General features: G+C 40.8%; 2 long non-coding RNA genes across 3 annotated transcripts in view; one reads left to right on the forward strand and one right to left on the reverse strand.

The window, feature by feature from the left end:
* Positions 1 to 7865, forward strand: part of LOC124270058 — a 73420-nt gene extending 65555 nt beyond the window's left edge. For both annotated transcript variants that reach the window (XR_006896667.1, XR_006896666.1), the window contains exons 2-6: positions 894 to 2016; positions 2683 to 2853; positions 3257 to 3922; positions 4586 to 4677; positions 4904 to 7865. This is a non-coding gene — a long non-coding RNA (uncharacterized LOC124270058). The remainder of the gene's footprint in view (positions 1 to 893; positions 2017 to 2682; positions 2854 to 3256; positions 3923 to 4585; positions 4678 to 4903) is intronic.
* Positions 7866 to 8654: 789 nt separating this feature from the next.
* On the reverse strand, positions 8655 to 10558 carry LOC124270059. The gene is made up of 2 exons (XR_006896668.1): positions 9491 to 10558; positions 8655 to 9456 (listed from the first exon to the last, which is right to left on the reverse strand). It is a non-coding gene; the product is annotated as an uncharacterized LOC124270059 (long non-coding RNA).
* Between the last annotated feature and the right edge of the window lie 6648 nt (positions 10559 to 17206).

Here is a 17206-nt window from a genome sequence, read left to right on the forward strand (position 1 = left end):
AATTCGTTAGTCACCTGACGGAATGGATCGCTATTCTTCATGGAGGGCCACAATGAGTTCATCCTGGGTAATTGGAGGTTGTCGCTGTCTGTCCATGATATCCCAAAGATACTCTATGTGATTAAGGTCTCGAGAACGAGCTGCCCAGAGAAACACATGAAAAAGAACATACTTGCAAAATGCTGCAGTCATTACATGGATTCGTATTCTGCAGGGTTTGAGGATTGGATTTGGCTTTGTTACGTTTATCTAAAAGTGTCTGTCATTCAACAATTTAATGTTTTTAGTTGCCAAGTTTCTTTTGGGTGTTAGTTTCAATCCCCAATAAGCCTAATAGCAGATCTGAAATGTATATAATGGGAAAATAATTTTTCCAGTGAGCACTAATGTAGATTCCCAACAGTCTGCAAGTAGAGGCCTCACAGACAAGTGAATTGTTCACCTGAAGAAAACACTCTAGGAACATATGGTGGAGGGTGAAGGGTTGCCTCTGACATCTTTTTGGCCGAGACCATAAGTGGAGCATGAATATATTTGCAATGTCAAAGGAGAGATATACCATGAAGTATTAAACTACAGTGAAGTATTATGCTTATTTATATTTCTTCTCTTTGATATATTGCTATAATAGTTTCATCTTTGTGTACATTGGATAACTGTGAAGACATTTCACACGTCAATATTCAAAGGTCTACAAATTTGTTATCTTGTACGGATTTAGTTAGTCATGATGCAAAACATTTTCGGGTTTGTGACTCAGTAATCATTTAACTAGAATAATATACCTGACCAGGTAAGTTCAATCATAACACCAGAGCCTTACACAGCTTGTATAACGCATGAACTAAGATTAGGTGTTACTACTTGTAAATCAGTTACTTTATCTATTCCAGGCATGTGACAAATGTAAACAGTACAGTATAGAATCCAACAAAAGGTACAGGATCCTGTGTGTGCATCTTGAGGTGACTATTTTCAAGAGGAGTTGGCACAACAACAAAATTCAATACCTCAGTTCAACACAGAAACAGCATAAGAAAAACGAGATAAAAAGCTCTGTCTCGGCCCTTAGAAATTCGGGGGGACATCTTCTAATTCACTTAGATGGCCGGAGTCCACAAGACCTGAGTTTGGAACACCTTGACGACTTCATCGATGATGACCTTCAAGCCATCATCAATGCTGATGAAACATTTGATGATGTTTATTACAAAACCACATTCCAGGATGATCGTGAATTTGTGATAATTGACATTCAGCCTTCACCAACAATTATTATAACGGATCCTAAGACTAAATTTATCATCGACAAAGGGTTCATACCAGATAGTCCACAAGCACTGCAAGTCTTTTTGAAACGAGTATCAGAGCAGCAAAATGATTCAAAAGTTCATTTAGAGCAAAGAGTACCAGTCTTGAGTCACATGACATTAGAAACCATAACGGAAAAAAGAGATATTCAGCTGTAAGGATTTGTTTTTCAACCAAGTCGGCACGAGAAGAAGGAAACAATTTTGAGAGACCCAAACCAGTTTGTTGACTACTTGCGGAGCCTGCATCTTCCTCTCTATGTCAGTGCTTTTGCAAAACTCAAGAAAGGAGGGTCTTTTATCCTTGGCACAGAAGAGAAAGAAAAGAAAGTTGATACCAACATCAAAGGGAGGGAAGTCCAGTATTTGTGTAAACAATTTGAAGTTCGTGGAATTAAACTGGCTTCAGACAAACATACTGAGCTCAAGCAATTAATAGAGAGGTGTTTGAAAGATGACATGTGTCTCATTGACTACAAGGGAGACAAATTAGATTGGCCTGACAGACACATCAGTGTTGACTTTTACAAAGCCAATGTAAAAGACCATACATTGCTTGAGGTTGTCGTGAATCCAATCACAGGAGTATTGTTTTATGATAACAGTGGTCCAGAAGCATACGAGGTCGTACACGGAGAACCATTTCTTAAGTATACTCGATGTGAGCTCAAGAAAATAATCGCATCAATAAGGAGACATTAGAAAGGTATGGTTGTCTCAACTTTTCAGTACTTTTGAGAAAAAGTTATTATTCATTTGGGGGCGCAAAACAACCTAATTAGCGTGAATGAAAGTGTTTGGTTCAACATCACATTGAACCGTATTTGCCAGAGAATACGTAGATATCATTATCTTAAGCTTAGGTCAAGCTGTTGTATCTTAAAATATCGTATTTGGGTAGTAAACTGTCTTTTGTTTACATATATATACTTCAGTGGGATTTCAAAAGGTTTTACGGTGGACATGTGGAGGACATTTCGAAATTTCATGTATCATTGACAAAAATGATGTCCAATTTCCCTATTTTGACCTGTATCATACGTTCCGGAATTATTTCAGGTGGACAATAGTGTAGACATTGCATATGTTTATGACGGATGCCACCGGTTGGGCATGATACGCTAACCTTTTCGCGAACACCTGATTCATAAACACATGCTCTGTCATAGTATCGCATGGTGAAAATCACTGGATTGTCTGGTCCAAACTGGATTGGTTTACAAGCATCATCGTAAGCTGTAACACTTCTGAAACAAATATGTACTCATGATATAGTCATAATTGTACAATCGACTCTGCTTTTAGCACATATTTCTTATGGATGTGGAAAGGGTTTTGTCGCTTCTATTTGTTTGTTTTTTATTTGGAACAGGAATATCTACAGATATGTCAGGAAAGATGTTACCAAATCAAGCAGTTTTACGCGATGCGAGTAAAGAAAATTTCTTTTCTGAAGTCCCGATAGCCACAAGTAATCCTTTCCGCCCTGCAGTATATGCAACTGGATACTTTTGGAAGAAGATGTCTGAACGACTTGAAAATGGTTTGAGTTGGTTCATTTATCTTTAGATTGCTAAACTGGTGACATTTTGGGAGAAGCCGTCCGAGAGATTTCATAAATGCATTGGTTCATTTATGTTTCGATTGCTGACATGAGACACCTGACGATATATCAGATTTGGACGAGATCTTCCTCGGAAAGCTTACGTGTGTTAATGTGTTGACAGCTTTGTAGGCTGTGCCAGGACAGATCTGATGTACTTGTATGATTTAGACTGATAGTTAATGAAAATATGCTTCAGACCCCTGTGGATCTAGACATCTCTTTGAATAGACATGCTCTGAACATGGTCTCGATTGTAGCCCTTTTTACTCCTCTTGCAATAGAGTTAATATATGGCATTATCCAGATATTATACTATTAGCATATTTTACATATATTCTAGATATCAACCTGCTCCCCGAGGGTACAGGCGAAAGGTGGAAGACGGAAATGCAAATCCTTCTTGGTACCTCAAAGATGGGATTGATATACATGGGAACATCGCTTGCAGAGATGCTAAATTTGCAGCTGACGGACACCAGCGTGGAAGGAGTTGCTTTTGATGCCTGTGTAATCGCATCGGATCAACCAGTTCAAATTCTCTCCTTTGTAAGAAACGACGTAAAAAACACAGACCGTACCCTCATTCAAAGAAATGACGAATTGGCCAAGGGTGTCCTGTATTCATTAATGGAATTTACTGATGAAAAGATTAACATTGCAAATGGGGTACTTGATATAGATGATCTGGGGAACAGAGTAGATTTTGAAGACAAAAGGAACGCTCTAATAGAGAAGTCATGTCGTTATGTCAATCCCAGGTCACTTGAAATGAATCCCAGGAATGCAAGAATTTATGCAGGGCCTTCTTCGTGGCCTCAGGTGTAGAGCACACGTCCACCCGGACATCTTCAGACCCAATAGTCCTGCTAAAGTGGGATGTCTATATGAACAAATACCTCCATGAACCAAAGGTACATGAGAATCATGCAGCCAGCGAAACAGGGAAAGAGTTTATCAAAAGGTTGTCAAACTCAGGCACAACAATACGTGACGTGAAAATACCAAAGTGAGTGCAATAACATATATTTGGCTAGTTAAATGTTTACTCCTTATGTGACCTGGCTGAAATGCTGCTTCTTGAAGGTCCAGGTTGGAATAGATGTTAATCAATCCACGCTTGTCAAAAAAGACGACAAATGGGATCTTGGTTAATGTACGACACCATCTCCCAATTGCACAGATCGATGTTAATGATTTTATTTGCTGTGTTGTTTGGAACCGTCTGACAGACCGGTTTAGTGTGATTAACATAGAATGTTGCTAACCGCTGTGAGCAACACTAAACTACGAACGAAACTGCACATAGGCCTTCAGGCAGGCTACCTTTGACCATGACCAGCCCTGACAATGTATTTTAACATGAATGCATTTTGGCATTATGACTATTAATGAAAGTCATATACAAATTAGTCCGAAAAACAGATAGAGTTACTGCAATAAAACACAATAATAAATCTGTAGGGATAAAATGTTTCTATCTGAAAATCTCGCTGAAGTGAAGAAAAATGCCAAAAATGTCAGGAAGTAGGTATGTCATAAATGGATAATTTGACTTGTTTGACCAAAGATGCAGACTGTAACCATAGGTATAACATATATAAAGTAATAGGTGATAATCATGAAAATGAGTTCCTCAGGCCAAAACAGTTGAATTTTATTCACTTTTCAGAAAAGACACCACCCCACGCAATCCTGACTTCCTTGAACATGATACCCACTCGGAGATTTACATGGATGGTGAAGAAGTATCTCAGAATGATGGTGACTAAAACTCTTTTATATGTAAAATGAGTTTTAAATATATATCCCCAAAGAATACAGTCCGGCCCTGCATAATTGTGGGAAGTGAGAAAACCTACAGAGACCAAGTTTGTAGGTTTATAAATGTGAAACTGAAACACAGCACAAATGACCTATTGATTCAAAAATTCCAATATCCTGAACACGTACACGAAATCTTGTGTTACCATTGACGTTTTTCTTTCAGGAAAACCTTCTACCGGACATGTTCCATTTTTAGAAGATTCTGGTCGTCAACAAATGTGGAATGAATCCTTGAGGGTTGAAGTTCCATTGACGGGACTGCAGAGCGTACCGGGTGTGTTTGCCTGAAATAACATACATGTATGCCATTGGGAGCCACGACATTTCTCAAACATATTAAAAGATCCAAAAATGACTTTGTTCTACAGAGAACGTCATTCAGTAACTAATTATTACTCAAGATCCCACTCCCCTCGCGTCTCTGTGCACATGAATCAGATTTGGGCACATTCTAAACCAAGCTAACCCGAACTGAGCCTTTAAAATATATTTTCAACAACAATGCGACCATTTTTACAGTGAAACTCTGACCCTGAGAAGTCTGACCACGACCTTCAAGCATACGTAAACAAATCAAAACACAAAAAAGAATCATATGGATTCTACAAAATAACTAACATTTTCCAGACGCATTTGACCCATCCAGGCCATAGACCAAGCTGCTATACATAATTTCCTAGCCACTAAAATTTTTAAATCATCATTTATCACATATCCTGAATCAGTTTGAGCAATAACAACACTAAATACCAGAAGCAAACCTCTCCAAAGAAGCCTGAAAATCCCCCGCCCACAATCCCATACTATTTCATCTCACCCTTTCCCTACCCCATAAAACCTTTTTTTTTAATGGTCGTCGCCCCTTTTGTACATCCCCTGGGTCTTTTTCTTTCAAGTATCCCTATCTCTCAGGTTAAGACTGACAGAGCTGGTACCCTTCCAGGTTAGTACCCTCGCTGTCAGGGATTTAGATCCGTCAGCGTGATCTACGTGATACCCAGTGATTCCTGGAACTATGTTCACCTTGAATATCTTTATGATTGTGTGACTATTTTCCTGTGTAAATGTTTTTTTCATGTATTCTTCACAAAATTTCTCCATGTATCTTTTTGTTGTCGTTTGTCGCCGACCTCCATGTTTACTTTATTTGCTATTGTGTCCTTGCTCTTAGGAGTTTTATCAAGTATTAAATTGATCTAGGTAGAATAGTGGAAGTTAATTAAGCACCCAAAAACATATTTGATCCATGTCAATGATGTCATTGTTTGTTCACTTTGAAAGGGTTTGCCAAAACGCAGCCGACATGTATGTGAAACGTGCTACCCTCTCTTATCATGAAAAGCAGTATCTCTGCCTAGTTGCCGTTCAAGGCTATAGAATTTAGGAATATGCCATCCGTTCCATCCACACACGTCAACATGCCGAGGAGCAGACTTTCATTGCGACTGAGACAGACAGTGGGTATGCATGCAGCTGGCATGTCATTCAAGGCCATGGGCGTCAGCTTGGGTACTGCCTCTCATCAGTCGACCTATTCGGACACACCAACAAACAGGTGCCGTCAATATCGACCAAGACCAACCCAGGAAGGCCATTCCAGCGGAAGGTCACAATATGGCCCGTTACGCAAGGCGTCACCAGGCGTCTCACTCTGACTCATGAACAGAAAAGGCAACGTCAGCAGTGGTGTTTTGCCCGATGGCGATGGAATCCTCGGACCTGGAGATGAATCCATTAGTCATATGAAAACAGGTTCCTGCTTTATGTTACAGATGGCTGTCTTAGAGTTTGGTAGCGCACTAACATTGCTCATTGACACTCCACATTCATTCTAGCGTTCCCTTTGGTGGGGGCTCAGTTATAGTGTGGGGATGTGTCTCCCATGACTGTAACTTGACATTGGTGACTTACGGAGAAATCTTGGTGACCACCACTACATTCCGTAAATTCTGGATCAAGCTGCTTTGCGTCATTTTGATAACCCATTAGCTACCCGCCCCATATATATAACACTGGGCCACATCGTTTCCGTGCTGTGGGAGAGCTATTAAGACTCTCCCTTGACCTGCAAGGAGACCTGATCTGAACCCCACCGAGCACAAATGGGACATTCTTGGTTGACCTTTGCAGGCAAAGAACCCTCATGTAACTAATTCGGGTGCACTGGAGGCAGCATTGCCTGAAGAGTGGCGTGGATTGCCCGGGGGACATATTCGTAGACTCACTGGTGGTATGTGGAGGATGTTATCCAGGCACGAGACGGATACACAAGATACTGGTGTCAGACTCCTCGTTAGAATATAAAGGGCCTACACAGTAGCGAAATCCAGCACTAACCCATGTCTCATGCCAGGACAATACGTATTCAATGAATTGCTTTTCCACAAAATCAAGAGTGTTGTCCTTTCTCACATACAGAGCATACAAATTAACATATTGCGTACATTTTGTTGTTTTTATGCGGTCAGTTATTCAATCTCCTTCTAGAAGTATGGAAGTTCTGATATCTTCTGTTCATATTACTGTTCTAAAACAGGGGAGTGCTTAATTAAGTTTCATGTGTATTTATATGCTACCTTATTCATGTATTGAACATGTTTTTTGTAACTTTGTGTAACTACTTATTGGTGGAATTGTACACATGAAAAAATGTATTGCAACACCCCGGATCTTTCATAGTATCAATATTTTGCCATTAACCATCATCCAAACCCAAATTTAACACGCTATCTGGATTTATTGACCATCTATGAATAACTAAATGGCAAAACTAAATGCAAGAGAACGAAAAACTGTTGTTCAGTAAGAAGCAAACAATATTCATTTAGAGTGCTTATTACTAAGGTCGTATGGTGTTAACAAGTGCGGTCATTTTCAATCCTCAAGAAATCCCAGAAGTATGAATAAAAGCAGACAATGTCTATATCTGGTGTAATCTCCACCAACTGCAATAACATCCCTGACTCTCGTCCTCACTGACACGTTGTATGCATTAGCGGATCCAGAGAGAGAGAAGGGGGGTGGGGGGTGTCAGGGGGTTCGACCCCCCTTTTGAAAATGACCTAAGACCACATTGACGATTTTTTTGGCGTTGGCTGAGCCAAATTGGGGGTTCAGGGGTCCTGACACACACACACACACACACACCCCCCCTCCTCCCCTTTGTTTTCAGAATTCCTGGATCCGCCCATGGTATGGTATGGGACGTTGTATGAGACTTTGGATTTGACATTGAGGTACACATTTCATCCTTGATAATGGACTTGTTCAAATACATCAAGACTTTGTTCAAGGGGATCTCTCTGGCGTATTCTGCGATCCATAACCTGCCAAACATGCTCTATGGGATTGCGATCCGGACTCCTGGCGGGCCAAGGTAGAGTTGCTACTGCCTCTTGACGCAAGAAATCCAAAACGTCACGTGCACCATATACCAAGCATTGTCGTCCATGACGAATTGCCTTGTATTAAGGGGATTGGCATCCAAATATGATGCAACAACCTCGTCTAAGGTCTCAGTGATGCACCGTTGTCCATTCAGATTTTGTCTAATCGTCACAAGGTCATGTTTAGAGGAATGTGAGAGGCACCCAGCGTTTCTACCGCGCCAAACACGTGCTCGGCCATCAGTCATAAACAAAAAAGAAATCGACTTTCGTCCGACCGGTCAACCCTTATCCATGACTTGAAATCCCAGTGATGTTGAGCTTGACACCAAGTTAATGGTTCTGATTTGTGTTCTGATAACAGGATAACAAGACAGGTCTAGGATAACGTCTGATGGGTGTTGCGATACTTTTCACGTGCTTTTATTTTCATGTTTGTTTTCTAAAACATTACACATATTTATGCGTAAATATTTACTTGCACAGTTGTGTAACCTGTGCTATATTTAGATATTTACATCTTCTATATTGATTTTGTAGTTATTGTGCCCTTCGGATTTTCACTTACTGAATCGGAGTTTCTCTTTGTAAAGAAAGTTTTGCCTCAGGTTGCAGCCTTACCTTGGTGTCCAATCTGGGTTGTCTCCTATGTCGTCCGCGCCTTCGTTTAAAAGACTTGGAGGATTCGGAGCCTCTAACACCACTCGGGTGCGTCACATCTCTGGATGGTCACTCGAAACTGTCTGTAATTAGTTTAGGAGGCATTTTCGCCTTAAGGTAATTTCTTTGACTGGTTTACTGAGCTGAACTGTTAGCTAGCTTTTGTTGAATTCCGTCTTTTCTAAATTCCCGTGGTTGTCTAGATCAGGTTAAGTACCTATTTGCTGCTGAGAGTTACTCATTTAACCTGGCAACTTTCTTAATGTTTGTGTGTATAATTTGAACCCATGTCGTATTTTGTTGGGAAATTTAGTTTCAGTCAAAGGAACTGATGTTTTGGTGTTTTCAGACGTTTCTCAGTTACTTGATTGTCCAGGCATCTGTGTCTGTTTCTCGCTAGCTAACCCAATCCATCAGCCTTTAGGTATAAACTGGTTTCTATCTATTTTATTGGTTGTCTACGCATCCAGTCATTACCTTGTCAAAGTGTTGCTTTGGATGTCATTGTTTATTAGTCTACCGTAACTTGGCTCACACATTTATCCTGACAATCAATAATCCTTATCAAGGTGAATTGAGCGTTTTGTAATGTTTCTTAATACCATTAGCTGATAATAACAAAACATATACGACTTTGTTTTAATAATGTCTTTATATTTGTTTCATAACACTCAGTTTGTAGTGTGCACGACACCGTGACCTACGTCTTTTGTTGTCGACTGCCATAGTCGAGTGGTGGTGGTGTCTTTTGTTTTCAATATATTTACATATTTTTTTAGAGATTATACTTAAAGTTTTTAAATTATGTAATCATATCATGTGTTTGTAAGTTTTAACACAAATATTGTTGATAGAATATATTCACAGCTTTTTAATAATATCATTATACATGTGAGTATGTTTTCACAAGAATGTTGTTGATGGTATGTATTATCATTGTTTAAAATAATGTACTTTCTTAATCGCAATAGAAACTGTGCATCTCTGAGGTTATGTGACCAAAATATTATTACAAAATTGATCATAACGTTACTTGACCGCCCTGTTGTGAAATCGACATTGGTATGGAGGTTTAACATGACCAGTCATACTTGTATCAAGTACCTCACGTACATCACGTACATCACCATTGGATAACCATTTCTTCCTGGCTCCACTGAAAATGGACGTATGCTTTCTTTTACCATGCAGTCTACACATGTATTTATGTCAGTTTCAACATGAATATACTGTGCATAAAATTAGCTTGAGAATGTATTTTTGTATCTGTGCATTGTGATCGCATATTACTATCGGTGATGGCGATGAGAAAGCAAAATAGCACCGACTGTACCACTGAGCGTTGGAGAGTTGTTTCCCTTTTATTGAGGGTAGGATATGGTATATCCTCCGCCATCTGTTTGCAGTTGATCCGTTGCATTGACCTTTGTGATTGTAAATTTAAAACGTCATGTTGGATTTTTTGGTGAATTAATTTTGTGTTTGGTAGTTGGAACTCACCAATCTAGAACATCTCAGATTTATCCAATTATCCCATATGCACTTTTATATTCCCACATAGATACGGCAAACTACTGTTGCAACTTATGTCTTATGGGTTGGTTTTATTTCATTGCTCTTTTGTACGGTTTATCAAATAATGATTTTTTTGTAGTTTTGCTTATGGTATTTATTGTTTTGTTTTTGTGTGCTTTGTTGCTGTGATTTTTTCTTCTCTTTTCAATTGTATGTATAATGACACCCTGTATCAATCTGTGTCAATAAACTTTACAGCCCACAGATTAATTTCGTGTTATATTTCATCATTATTTCCTTAAAATGTACAGTAATCTACCGTTAGATCGAACTTAAAGGTACCATGAAGTTCAGTTAGTCAAAATCCGTTGTACGCATTTCGACTAATATAAAAGTGACCGTGACTAAAAGCTAAGTTTGGTACATCCGTCAGTTCGTAATAAGCATGTTCGGGATAAACGTAGTTTACTATAGCAGGATCTGGATGTTCGTATAGGCAAGGATTTGGTGTAGTGTCCTGGTCGAAAGTGACATAATCATCTCTGTGGCTTGCAGTGTCAACAAGTGATACACGTTCATATGAAACAGGGTCGGTGAGGTAGCCTAGTGGTTAAAGCTACCTCACCGTGATACGTATACCGATGGCCCGGGTTCGATACATGGGTACAATATGAAGCCCATTTTTGGTGTCTTCCGCATGATATTGCTGGCATATTGCTGAAAAACTAAACTCACTTACTCTGTTTGTGTTGTAAACGTAAGCCTCATTCGCTGTACACTGATAAGTAGACAATGGTAAATACAGGTTAACCATTGGTACACATGCACCCTTGCTTGATAGTGTCCGATAAGAGTTTACCAGAAGGGAATCTCCAGAATATCATAGGACATGAAGTGTAGTACACATTAATAATAATGCTTCTACTGTACCAGGCTGGGCGCCGGTGAAGCTGTATACAGCGGAACCTTGTTAATATGGACAAGGAGTGAAATCGCGTTCCGCACAAACTCCCATTAACGTTGTTGCTATGGACTTTTCCCAGTTTGGAAACAATCCGAAATGATGACTGCATAAGAAATTTCCAGGGACCAAACTTTTACTTCGAGACAGACCCGTGAAGATCCGGGGTAGAATAGGTCTTCAGCATCCCATGCTTGCCACAAAAGGGGACTATGCTTGTCGTAAGAGGCGTCTAACGGGATCGAGTGGTCAGGCTCGCTGACTTGGTTGACACATGTCATCGGTTCCCGATTGTGCACATCGATGCTCATGCTGTTGATCACTGGATTGTCTGGTCCAGACTCGATTATTTACAGACCGCCGCCATATAGCTGAAATATTGCTGAGTGCGGCGTAAAAAGTCATTCACTCACCTCGAGACAACCGTTATTTCGACATACATGTATTAAAGTTCGACACAGCCGTGACATTTTCAGATTAGCGTGATTCTTCCCAACTAATGGTCTCCGCTATTGATAAAGCGCTCGTAAAATATTTCATTGTGGCATACGCAAACCACATGCCATCCACAGACGATGAGATGACAATGTTGCACTAATACGGTAAAGTTCAATTAAAAAAAATACCAAATAAAAACAATTGTTCTTGGGTGTTGTAATCGCTCCAAATTACGAAATGCGGGTTTTATCTCGCCTTTTATACTCAGTTCACACGCAACAACGAATACAAATCCCTTATAAATCGTTCAGCTGTGACTCATAATTGCGTACGTATTTCGATACGTGACAATGCCGTAACGATAGAATAGTTTTGTCATCCAGTGAATGTATGTCTCACTGTTAGTGATCGATGCGGTTGATCAGCTGTCCATGAAGAGGAATTCCTCCCTTCCTGAACATATGCCACAAACAGGATACTACATACACATAGTGCCCTAGCCGCCCGTCATCTCGTTTAATGCACACACAATGACACAATGCACACACAAACATACACACACACAGAAATTGGAGAGAGAGAGAGAGAGAGAGAGAGAGAGAGAGAGAGAGAGAGAGAGAGAGAGGGGGAGGAGAGAGAAGAGGAGAGGGAGGGAGGGAGAGAGAGGGAGAGAGAGAAAGAGAGAGAAAACAAACACACGCAACATATACAAAGACACACACAAAAACACAAACACGGACATACACACAACCACACAGAGTGAGAAACACACACACATACCATTGTGATACCACAGATATGCATAAAGAATCTCACACAGGAGTCTAATGATATAAATTAGTTACACATATACGAGGCTTATGCCCCTGGCCCGTGAAGATCCGGCTTAGAATTGGCCTCGTAAGCGGCGGCTTACAGGATCGGGGATCCGACTCGCTGACTTGGTTGACACATCGTAACCCAACTGCATAGATCGATGCTGATGATGTTGATCACTGGATTGTTTGGTCCAGGTTCAATTATTTACAGACCGCCGCCACATAGGTTGAGTATTGCTGCTAAACAACATACACGCCAAGAACACACTCTGAATACAACGCGAGCCTAATATCCTCCTTTATGTCAGTCTCCCGTTTCATTGTTCATGGTTAGTTCATATCGTTACTCAATTCCCACGTATTGTCTTTCAAACGCTTATCCCTGCTATTCCCGTGCGGAAGAATGCAGTTTGATCCCGATCACGGAAAACATTCCTTCCGCCCACCATTTCGTAGAATGTTTTAACAGATCCACTGAAACGAATTACCTGGATAAAGCACGAAGGAATTGTGAAATAAAATCATGAATTTGTTCACCCTTATAATCGTTACCCCTTTCTGTATACCTCCAAGAAGACTCCTCCGCCTGCTTCTTATATGCGAAAATACGACAAACCAAGAAGAACGCGCGTAATGATTGCGGTGCTTTGATAAAAATAATCCCGAGTACTTAAATCGTTTATGACATTATGTGATTGTTTTAAAAAATCATGAAAAATACAGATCGTCATAGTGAAGAGACAAAGAACATAGCCAACAAAACTGTGTTGCCTCATGTGAAGTTTTTAATAAGAATCATGTGATTGACGATGAAGGATTCGAATACACGCACGTGCGTTTGTTTACATAACGGCACTCATGGGTCCATTGGAGTGTACTTCTGGTGATCTTGCGGGCTTGTTTTGGATATTGTACGTCCGCTTTCCAACATTTACAGGAAATGTCATTGTAAATCGTTCGAGTTTAAAAAAACAACAAAACAAAACAACAACAACAACAAAACACACACACACAACAACAATAATATATCTTTTACATTGAGATTATATTTCACGTCTCTGGGGACGAGTCTTCATTGATGTTACGGAAAGGGGCGAGTGGTGACGAATGTCTTCTTTTAGAAAACACAGTTTGTGTATTTTTCGCTTCAATGACGAAATGCCTAAAACAAGCGTGAACATTTTGTTTACATCGGACATGTTAGTGATCTCTCACGTAACCCCAATGTTCAAAGTGAGTGAATACGCTTTTTAAACCCGGGAGGTATTTAGGTAGGTATGAGGTAAGCAGAAGTCCTGATGACGTCACTCATGTATTAATGCACCATTACAATAACAGCAACAAAGTACGCATTGATTCGCTGTTAGGGTGTGTAAACAGATTGTTATTCACGTATCTGTCAGATAGCACTTATCACACAACTCCTGAAGTAATCTTTGTCTTAACATATCTAGCTTTAGCTCGTCAGACACATTTTGAGGAACATTTCGTGACAATAATCCCCTTCCATTGTTCACCCGTACAGAGAGAAAGAGAGTATGGTTTCACGAAATCGGCTTGGGGAAACGAACTTGCGTCGTCGCCACAACAACGCAACACACCACAACACACTAACAAACACCACTTCACACCACACCACTGCAACCCACATCCCAGTGTGTCCCCTTCCCCTTACTTAACACAAAAAGTGCAGCTACTCCGCTCAACACAACACCCCAAACGAAGCACCACACCACATCACACCAAACCATAACACCACTCTACACCATACCACACCACCCACACCACTCACTCACCAGCCCAGACCACACACCACCACACCACTCACCAGCCCAGACCACATACCACCACACCACACCACTCACCAGCCCAGACCACACAAAACCACACCACTCACCAGCCCAGACCACAAACCCACCACACCACTCACCAGCCCAGACCACACACCACCACACCACACCACTCACCCCCCAGACCACACACCACCCACACCACCACCACCCTCCAGACACACACCACCACACCACACCACACCACTCACCCCCACCACACACACCACCCACCAGACCACACACCACCACACCACAACACTCACCCCCCAGACCATACACCACCACACCACACACTCACCAGCCCAGACCATACACCACCACACCACACAATTCACCCCCAGACCACACACCACCACACCACTCACCAGCCCAGACCACACACCACCACACCACACAACTCACCAGCCCAGACCACACACCACCACCCCACACCACTCACCCCCAGACCACACACCACCACACCACACCACTCATTCCCAGACCACACCACACCACACCACACCACTCACCAGCCAAGACCACACACCACCACACCACACCACTCACCCCCAGACCACACACCACCACACCACACCACTCACCCAGTCCAGACCACACACCACCACACTCAAACACCTCTCTGTCGTCCTTTGACGTCATAGAAGAAAATCCATTTTGACATTTATTGCGAGTCATTTTTAATGTTGAGCGTATAATAGCGTTAATGCATAAACAAATAAACCCATTTCATGTATACTTATGTCGTTCAGATATCAGGCTGTAATTTATTCGCTCACACTTTCTGTAAAGATGCCAAATTAAAAAATCGTAGCACAGTGCTTTCACCGGTGCACGATCAAAGTGGAGAAATTTACTGTTTTTAAATGCATAGCAAAATTTTGGACATCATTTAGCAGTGCTTATTTCTCAAACCGCCGAGGTATTTGCATTTATACTTATACCAACGGATGGGAAATTTAATATTCCACGTTTCTGTGTAATTTTATAGCTGTACACGCAGATCCAGGACCACGCGAGGCGCAAATCTCGCACAACATTCACTTTTCAAACCTTATGAAATTGTGCGCCTGAAAAAACCCTCAGCATCAAAAGGACTTAAGACTGGTAGGTAGCAGTTTCAGGATGTAAGACAAAAATGATCTCAGTCTTAACTTTTTAGAGACTAAAAATGTACGTGATCCCCGATTTAAGACAATTTTTGGACTTAAGATCAAAATGACAGACTTAAGCAAATTTTAGACTTAAGTCACTTTCATGACCCAGGGGCCTGATGAATTAGTAAGCATATCCTTCACCTGATGAAGGGTAAGTATATTCTTCACCTGATGAAGGGTAAGTATATTCTTCACCCGATGAAGGGAGTAAGTATATTCTTCCCCTGATGAAGGAGTAAATTATATTCTTCCCTGATGAAGGAGTAAGTATATTCTTCACCCGATGAAGGAGTAAGTATATTCTTCACCTGATGAAGGAGTAAAGTATATTCTTCACCTGATGAAGGAGTAAGAATGTATCCTAAAACGTCCTGATTCACTTATTGCAGAAATTGACCGCTGACATGTTTAGGGGATTATTGTTATACACGGTATTACACATCAAACTGTACTGTACACGTCATATTTATTGGTTGCCATCATGCATCTGTGTTTAATTAATGTTCCGTGAATCCGCCTCTTTACTCAAGACAATCGCGCATTAGACGAAGCATACTCCCAATCAAACGTTTGATGTGTACTTGGTTTATTGTAGCCCATTCTTTTTACAAGACTGCCCTAAGTTCGTTGAGAGCGGTCGGTACTGAGTAATAATACGAGCCCAGTGTGCCCCTGTCATTCGGGAACACAACACTACGTACAAAGAGTGTCTCCAGGATGTTTGCCACGGTAGTACTGTCCATTGACACGTCCGTGAAGAACAAATATGTTCTGCCACACCATTACTGAACCAACCACAAACTGATCGTTCTTTCAGACGTTAATGGCATGAAAACACCCATTACCTGCACGTTAACCCTGTCAAGGGAAGTCCAAATTAATCTTTGATTCATCCGAAAACACACCGAGGCCATCGGGCATGCAGGTGGTTCTGTGTAGCCAAATACAAATCATATGTCCACTCACTCCAGACGCCTATGCTCTGTGAAGCCCATCTCCATACTGAGAGGCGCTTTGACTACTTGTAGCCTTTAGTCGACCAGATTAATATTTAACATCAGCCTTATTTCTCTGTCGTGATTGCAGTCTGATAAATTATTGAGAGCTAAGGCCACAATGCTTTGTCCAGTTCCAACTTCTTAGGTGTTTATTGCGTGGAGCAGTTCCCGACATGGTGGATATCGCAGGTCAAAACGTTTAACTGAGTTTAAAACCAAATCAGAAAAACTTCAGTCTGGTTTAATCAGTGAAATATACAGAATAACACTGACACGTTTCACTATAAATTTCGGAAATTTACCCCAAACATCCTTCACCTGCAAATTAGGGAAAATGCTTGAACAGAATTGGTTCTTTTAAACAAAGCGAATAGGACTGTGCATGTGATTAGGTACGTGTGTATTGGTGTAACTGTATACATGTTTATCTGTTTAACTGACAAATGATGTTGAACTGTAGAGGTTTCGGATTCATTCTCGTTGTAGAGTAAAATGCAACACATCCCATCTCTATGCAACAAGTCACAAATTAACTAAATGACAAAACGATAATATGTGGATTGATTTATCATATATCTGTTGCAATGTATACAGTCACTTCTGACAAGATTTCAGTCTACTCAATCAGTTGATTCCACAAAGAATCCTGGTGTGGTGAGAGTAGCCCAGTGGTTAAAACGTTCACTCGTCTCGCCGAAGACCGG

This window comes from Haliotis rubra, unplaced genomic scaffold, assembly GCF_003918875.1.
Source record: "Haliotis rubra isolate DU_JTF1 unplaced genomic scaffold, ASM391887v1 Scf1494, whole genome shotgun sequence".
NCBI classification, from domain to species: Eukaryota; Metazoa; Mollusca; class Gastropoda; order Lepetellida; family Haliotidae; genus Haliotis; species Haliotis rubra.